Genomic DNA, 8,762 nt, shown 5'->3' with positions numbered 1-8,762 from the left:
TAAAACCAACACATATTACAACACAAAAGTAAAAAAAAAAAAAAAAAAAAAAAAAAAAAAAAAAAAAAAAAAAGGGTGATTAGAGCCAAAAAATTGACTCCCACCCAATTCGAGAAGATCGCTTGATGACGGTTTTTAAATAGTTTGATGAACAGACTATTAAACAGCAGCTAGAAGCCATAATACAAAGGGGTGTGCTGCAACATGTTGGTCTAGACTGGCTGGAAGGAATTGTCACATCCACTTTCACTCGATTTTTGGTTAGAGAAAGCGGGAACATAGTGTAGTAACAAAAAATTAAGATGAATTGCCGGCGAGGGGCCACCACTGGTTGTGGTGGCGCGTGCAGTACACGCGCCACACCTAGAGAGGGTTGAAAGGACGGAATAGGAAGATTCAACGCCGCTGATCTTGACAGTGTCGCGTGTGGCGGCGCATGAAACTCGCGCACGGCATAGACCGGGCGTGAGGTTTACGCGCCACTCTAATTGACAGATTTCTTCTGCAGTCTTGAAGATCGGCGCTTGGGGAGGCTGATGGCGAGGCGTGTGTCGGACTTTGCTGGTCGGAAAGCAGCAAATCGACTAGTTTCGATGTAACTGGTGAAAAGCTAACATAAAAATCAGGGAAAAAAAAACCTAAACAAAGACTAAGGTTGGTGAGGAAGGGAGGTGGGTGAAGCCAAAGCTTCAACCCCCTCCCCCCAGCGAATGGATCAAACTCTTGGAAGCGGCGATTGGTTTACGGAAATGCGAGAGGAAACAAAAGTTTGTAGAGGATAAGCAAATAAATAACCATATAGGTATTATTATTTGTTTTGGTTAGTAAATGCGGGTAATGTTATGGTATATATTTGAATCTTGATTTCTTTTTTTAATTATTTACAGCTTCTTTTAGTTTGTTCTCGAGGCCATTGAGAGAGACCTGAGCATGCAAAAATTCCAAGTCATTAAACCTAGCACAATCACGGGGCTTGACTTAGGTGGGCTTCAAGTTTTCTGAAATATGTGTTGGGAAAAAGGATTTGCTTGAAAATAGGAGGTTCCTTCCAACTTTCAGGCAGTAGGATATATTGATTGAGTTATAATCATATTATCCTAATAAGAGGAGAAGGGTCTATCTATTAATTACCATAATTATTCAATTCTAATTTCAATTTCAGTCAAATTTAAACTGGAAAATAAGAGTGTGCAGCTTTCTCTATAGTCTATAATAGCAAACTGTATTCATGCTACAAAGATTAGATATATAATGTATTCATTTATTATAATTATTAATTTTAAATCGTTTTAAAAGTGCTACATATATATAGCTTACTATTGAAAGAAATATAATTCTGTAAAATCTTGCATAAAAAGTAAAGATCGCACATTGCGCAGGTTATAAGCTTGTCAGCTATAATGATATAGTCCAAGATGCTTGAAATTAGACTGACATGGTACAAATCCAGTTAATAATTTACGAGTACATGCTATAAATGAAACACCGATGTGGAACTATTAATTAATTATAGTATAAGTAATTAATTAAGTAACGTGATAAACTAATAACAACTACTCCAATATATAAACTAGTAAATATATGGGTATAAGTTATATTTAAGTATCTCACATAGAACCATTAACAATTATTTATCAATAATTTATTCTAAGATCTATACAAGTAAATATGCTACTATTGAATATATGTATGTATAAGCTATGATTTATGATATAAAGTATACCTTGTATCTGGTGAAAAAAAAAAAAAAAACCGGTGAACTGGTAAACCGGACCAGACCGGACCAAATTGGTGGGTTTGGTCCAATACTGGGTTTAGTTCGGTCCGCCATCGGTTCCTTTTTCTCAAAACCGATTGAAATCGGTCATATTCTAGTTTTCCTTTTTCTAGGACCAAATATGACTAGTTCATAGATATATATATATATATATATATATATATATTTTAGTTTTTTATATTGTATAAAATATTTTTTATATTATATATAATTTGTATTATATGATAAATTACTAATTAATATAATATTAAATTTTAAAATCCTATAGAAATAACTTCATATTATCACAATAATCTATAATACAATTATAATTATATTATAATATACTACAATATATTATCACTATATTATTATATATTATAATATATATACTATATTATTATATATTATAATATATATACTATATTATATATACCATATAATATACTGAAAAAACTTGACCGAACAAGATCAGAACTTGTAAAATTGGAAGTACCAGTTTAGGAGTGTAACCGGTGCTGTATCTGTTATTCAAATCTCAAAACCGGTATATACCAATTTAGTTATAAAATATGTCTAAAATTAGATCGAACCGGACCGGTTACACCTCTAATTATATCAATTGCTATAACTTCAAGCCTATAGTATACCTTCAATATAAACTATATAGCATATATCTAATATTAATCTAGTAGTACACATAGTAGAGTAATATATACATAGTATAAATTAGTAATAGTGCCTTACTCATATTTAACAGTTACGACCCCTAGATATGTATTAGTACATATACTAACTAGTATTTAGTGGTTAATATATATATATGAAAAATACTAAATATACTTAAGAAAAATTTATAAAAAATTTATTTTTCCATGTATCAGTTATTAATATGTTGAAAATCATGAAATTTGAAATTCAAATTTTGAATTTAAAAAAAAAAACTAACAAAATAAGTCTTATAAATAAAAATATAAATAAAATTATAAATACATGTAACACTACTCTATATATATTCATACATATATGCTTACCATATAAAATAATTGTATAGAGTTAATATATATTTTATAACATATGATTAATGATGTCAGAGTTGATGGGGGAATCGCTAAAAAAAAAAAAAAAAAACTCCACCCGACTCTGAATCCGACTCCAATCGAATTTAACATAAGGAATCCTATTTGATTTTTGCACGCACCGCCCTACTTTTAACCATGAAAGCAGGGAACCCTTGAGGCGCTCAAATGTGGTGGGCAGCCACTTATTATGATTAATCTTATTATGATTAATCGTGGGCCAACAATATGAGGGGTTGTTGTGAGTCTTCTCCGAGTCTTCGAGTGGACACTGTTGTGAGTCTTCTAGGATAAAAAGAAGAAATAGTACTCTTCCTGCTCATGGGGCCAAGAGGCCAAAGATTCATTGAGCGTTGACGATGACCCACATTATAATCCGAGTAGACACTGTTGGATATTAAAATCATGTCAATTTATATTATTTTATTAAATTATTATAATTTTTTTAAATTTTTAAATAAAATACTATAAATAATTTAACTGTTTAAAATTTGCTTAAAGATTTCTCAATTGAGGAGATTGTAAAAGATACATTTTAAATGAATTCTTTGAATTCTCCAAGATCAGACTCACTGTTGCCTTTTATCAAGATCACTGGAGTATAGTTGGCAATGATGTTGTTTCTGTGTAAAGAAAATTCTTACTTCAAGAAAAGGGTTTGATGAAATGAATAAGACACTTATTGCTCTGATACCAAAGAAACAAGCCTCTAAGCTCGTGTCTGATTATTGCCCTATCAATTTTTGCAATGTCTTCTACAAAATAATTGCAAAGGTATTAGCCAATAGAGTAAAACTTATTCTCCCAGACTTGATATCTCCAACACAAAGTGTCTTTGTATCAAGTAGACTAATATGTGATAATATTATTGTGGCATATGAAGCTATGCACACAATGCAAAATCGAATGAGAGGCAGAAAAGAAGGTTACATGCACTCAAACTAGACATGAATAAGGCATATGATAAAATGAAGTGGAACATTTTGGAAGTTGTTATGCAAAAAATGGGATTTGATAAAAGATGCATTTAACTCATAATGAAGTGTGTGAGTACTATTAACTTTTCCATTCTCATAAATGTGATGCCATAGAGAAGTTTCAAACTTTTGAGAGGGGTCAGACAGAGGGATCCCCTATCCCCTTATTTATTCATTCTTTGCTCGAAAAGTATTAAGTTCTACTTTGAACAATGTTAAGAAAAAAGGCCATATCTCAAGAATACCATTTGCTCGAGATTCTAGTGGAGACAAAAGGAAGAAAGATAAAAAAATCCACTGGTTAAATTGGTAGCAATTAGGCAAGCCAAAGAGTACAGGTGGACTTGAGTTTAGGGATTTGAAAATTTTAATCTTGCCTTACTAGTTAAGCAGGGCTGGAGGCTAATAGAGTCCAAAGTCATTGGCAATAATGGTTTTAAAGGCTAAATATTTCTTTCGAAAAGATTTCCTCAATGCTAAACTTGGAAGCAATGCATCTGTCATATGGAAAAGCATACTGGCAGCTAAACAACTCTAAGAAGAAGGCTTGATATAGAAAATGGTAAATAGAGAATCAATGAAGATATGACAAGATAAATGAATTCCTAAACCATCATACTTCAGAATTCAAACACCAGTGAGCCTGTTGGATGAAGATGCAAAGGTAAAATAGTTGATTGGCAATGACACAAAGCATTGAAACTTACCTTTGTTGAGAAAACTTTTTTCTGACTCTAATTATGAGATTATTAGTAGGCTTCCCATAAGTTCTTGTAATAGTTCAAACAAGTTGGCTTGGAGGTGTACTACATATGATAAATTCTCACTTAAAAGTGCATACCATTTTCAATGAGAAATCATGGACAGAAGGAAGGGGCAGTCATCGAGCAGTAATTTCAACTCAGAGGTCTGGCCACAGATTTGGAAGGTTAAGGTGCCAAACACTGTCAAAATTTTTCTTTGGAGAGCAAGTCATGAGGCTCTTCCCATAAAGCTTAATTTGTTAAAAAGGAAAGTGGTGGATTCTCCTAACTGTTATAGTAAGGAATTGGGAAGGTAAAGTCTTTGCAACGATGAGATCATCTCAAGAGATATATCCAGATGCACTATTGGGTGAATCTCTTGCAGCTCTTAAAGACACCATTCTCTACACTGAACTGGGCCTGCAGTAAGTAAAACTCGAAGGAGATGCATTGTAAGAAGTGGCGGAGCCACATTTAGCATGCCCCCCCCCCCCCCCCAAAAAAAAAATTTATGGAAAATTCAAAATAGCCTTAAGATTTTAAGATTTTATTCAATATAATTTTATAAATATAGAAAATGGCCCCCCCAAAAAAATTTATAATTCCCATATACTTTTTAAAATTTTCTAGGATTTCAATATGCTTCGAAATGTCTCTCTCCAATTTTGTTTCTTATAGTTCTTAAATTTTGTATAATTTCTATATAATATCTATTTTCAAGGATGTGGTCTCAACAAAATTAAATGAAAATTAATAAGCGAAATAATAAACTTATTAATATATATTATAAATTTTTGTGTTATACAATAATAGGCTTCTTAAAAGTATGGAATCCAAATTGAAATTAATACAAGAAAAATCATTTAAGGCTGATAATCTATATGAATAATAGTTGAGAGGTTTTATCCTCTAGACTTCATTAAGCAAGAAAAAAATTTATTAAAGATCTCAATTATAACATTATATGTTTAATGTGACACGAAAATATCTAAATTTTACATAAAACTCAATAGACTAGCTTATATACTAGAATAAAAGATGACATTCTAAAAGATTACTTGATAATTTTTATGAAAAAATTAAATTCTAAATATTTCATTACGCAAATAATAATGGATGTCTATTATTTTATGAAACATTATCGTCAAAAATGTTAAATATATATTAAGTTGTACTTTTAGAATCTTATTTCTACGTTTATGTAGTTAATTATCGAGATCTTATTTTATATGTAGTAATATTTTTATAATTTTATAATTTCTGTTTATTTTACATAAACGTGTCGTACGTAAAAAAGTCCCACTAAAAAAAGTTGTTGGTTCCGCCACCGATTGTAAATAGTTAATGCTATCAAAAGATCGGAGAAGAAATGGAATTTAGTAGCAGGGATGAAAATTGGAGATGTCAAAAATTTGTTAGGGAATGTGGATTATTGGTCTATTAGACATGTTCCTAGGAGTATGAACAATGTTGCTCGTGTGCTCGCAAAAATGCTCTAGAACTCCATGTGAAGATAATTCAATTGGAGGACATTCCTCTTTGTATACATTCCAGAATTAATAAGATTAATATTTAAACATGTTATTTTTCGTTCAAACGGTATTAATCATACAATAAAAAATTTAATTAAAAATAGAATACTAATATTACAGAAATTGTAATTCAAACATTACAATTATTCAAATGTTTTGAAACATCATAATAGAAAGACAATGAAAGAAAAATAAATTTTAAAATTGTGGTAATGGGGGATATCACAATTTACTGGAACTGCTTAAACATTTTTTGATTATTCAACTGTAGCCTCTCTTCTAATCTTGCCTCTAAATCCCCTACTTGATCTAATTGGATTAGCAACTCTTTTTCCTTGGATCTCAATCAATCTATCTAAGGTGTTACTTCATCTAATTTTTTAGTCTTGTCGTCATTTGATCTGACTCGAGAAAAGAATGATAATATTGAGGATGACCTCACGCAACGTCCTAAGCCCCTCAAAAATCCAAAACGTGATTCAAGAACTTGATAGAGGATATGAGCATTGTTGATAGATGATGCATCAGATGGATCTGCAGCAGTTTCCTTAAGAGATATCATATTGTCCTACAAAAATAAAAACATAAAGTTACTATAAGTAACAATTATTAGACAATGAAATTAAATAAATTTAAATTTACATAATTTGTAAATATTATGTCTATATGTTTAATATATCTATCACATACTATTAAACAAAATAGTAGCGAAATTACCTGATAAGCAAGATCTTCAAACATATCACAAACCTTCTTTCATTCATTTGGTCGCATTGCTTGGAATGAATTTTGGCGCCTTTTCGTTGTAGTACTGGACTTCTTATATTGTTCAAGTCATCGACCTTTGTATCTCCGAAATAAATTCGACATCAATTCCTCCACCGTTTGTTGATCCTCTAGTCGGCCAAAATTAAGTTCAAACTCATCCTTTCAAAAATGATAAACAATTAGTATAAATACACAGTAAACTTTAAATTAACATGTTATACTTAGTTTCTTGAGTTGTAGCTTATTACCTGGTAACGATTTTTTATGTGGTCTTTCACATCTTGAGAAATTTTAGACCAGGAGGATGTAGCTATCTGAGCATATGCGCGAGTAAGCGTATGAATATAAAAAGTAAGCCACATTATTGAATATCTGGAGACACAGGTGTGATAATCAAGAATATCAATTTTAATTTTACCCACTTTCCTTACTTTCTCTATATAGGAGTATCATCAGAAAACTTTGGGAGCTAGCGAAAAATTCTTTTTATCAATCACTATTTACTATCCCATACTCCACACTCTCTGAAAAATATCATCAAATTCTATGAAAAAATTATAAATATGAAGTGTGACAATAAATAATGGCTAATTATTCCTATTTTTTCTTTTAGTTTTTTTCTCCTCATACGTGTTAGTTTTAAAATAAAATATTTATAAAATCTGAAATAATATCTTCACAAAAAAATGAGTCATGTCATCAACCATTTTATTATTTATTCATATTTTTTTATTTTTAAATCACGAACTATTTTGTTTCTAAAATTTTCCTCTCCACTTACTGTGTGCATAAATTTTTCGGTTTCTCAAGATTTTCTTTACTCTATTAAGAAAAATACATTTCCACTCATTTTCAAATAATTAAAAAAAAAATCTTTAATTTCCACATCAAATGCTAGACTAAATAATACTAATCATATTGTTCTTTGCCTCATAACTCAATTCATCTCAATTTATTTTATCTCATCTAATCATTATAATTTTTTCAAATTTATAAATAAAATACAATAACTAATTCAATTTTTTAAAACTTCAAAATAAAAATAATATTATAATATTATTTATTTAACTTTCATCTCAACTCATTATCTAAATTTCTCTTAAATCGCATAATTAAGACTAGTTAACAAAATGAACCGATTGGGCCATCAATTGGGCAAACGAGGCTAACAATAATGACCAATATCTCCAATTCTAAACCACCAAAATAGTCTCGACTTTCCCTCCAATAAGCATCTTGACATGATCCTGAAACCACTCCAATAATTTGCTGATTCAATCGAACGGTAGTGATTTGAAACAAAAAACCATCACGATATAACGAAATTCACAAGATTTTTATTTTAACTTTTTATTTTTTAATGAGGGATTTTGAAGATTGTATAAACTAAACGCAACATGTATAAATACTTCAAATCTGAGAAACGCGCTCATACATAAGGATAAATCCCTGTTATTTATTTATGTATTTATTTATTTTTTATTTTTTATTTTATATGAACAGAAGCAAAAGATCAGCCAGTTCACAAAGTAAAAATAGACAGAAATGATGTCACTTGTTGTATAAATTATGATGTTACTATAGTAACCCATGACAACAACCTTCCTTCATCTGAGGGAGTTCCTTATTCAGGCCATGTTTAACAGTAGACAAATTCTATTTAAAATCCGGTGTAGTAGAGAATACTCCCTTCACGTTGTTGACGTGTCAAATTAAAAAATGGATCAGATCCTGTTATGCAACAGTGTGGGAGTGCGTTCTCCACACCGGCTTACAAGTATGACTCTTAACAGTTACAAATAGTTGAATAGAAGGCACTCGACGAATATGTGAATTCAACTGAAGTGATGTTCCAAACCAATCAATTATGATTAGTTTTTTAGTACATAAAATCAATGAATTATGAT

This window comes from Juglans microcarpa x Juglans regia, chromosome 3D (genome assembly GCF_004785595.1).
Source record: "Juglans microcarpa x Juglans regia isolate MS1-56 chromosome 3D, Jm3101_v1.0, whole genome shotgun sequence".
Taxonomy (NCBI): domain Eukaryota; kingdom Viridiplantae; phylum Streptophyta; class Magnoliopsida; order Fagales; family Juglandaceae; genus Juglans; species Juglans microcarpa x Juglans regia.
This window is presented reverse-complemented; position numbering follows the sequence as displayed.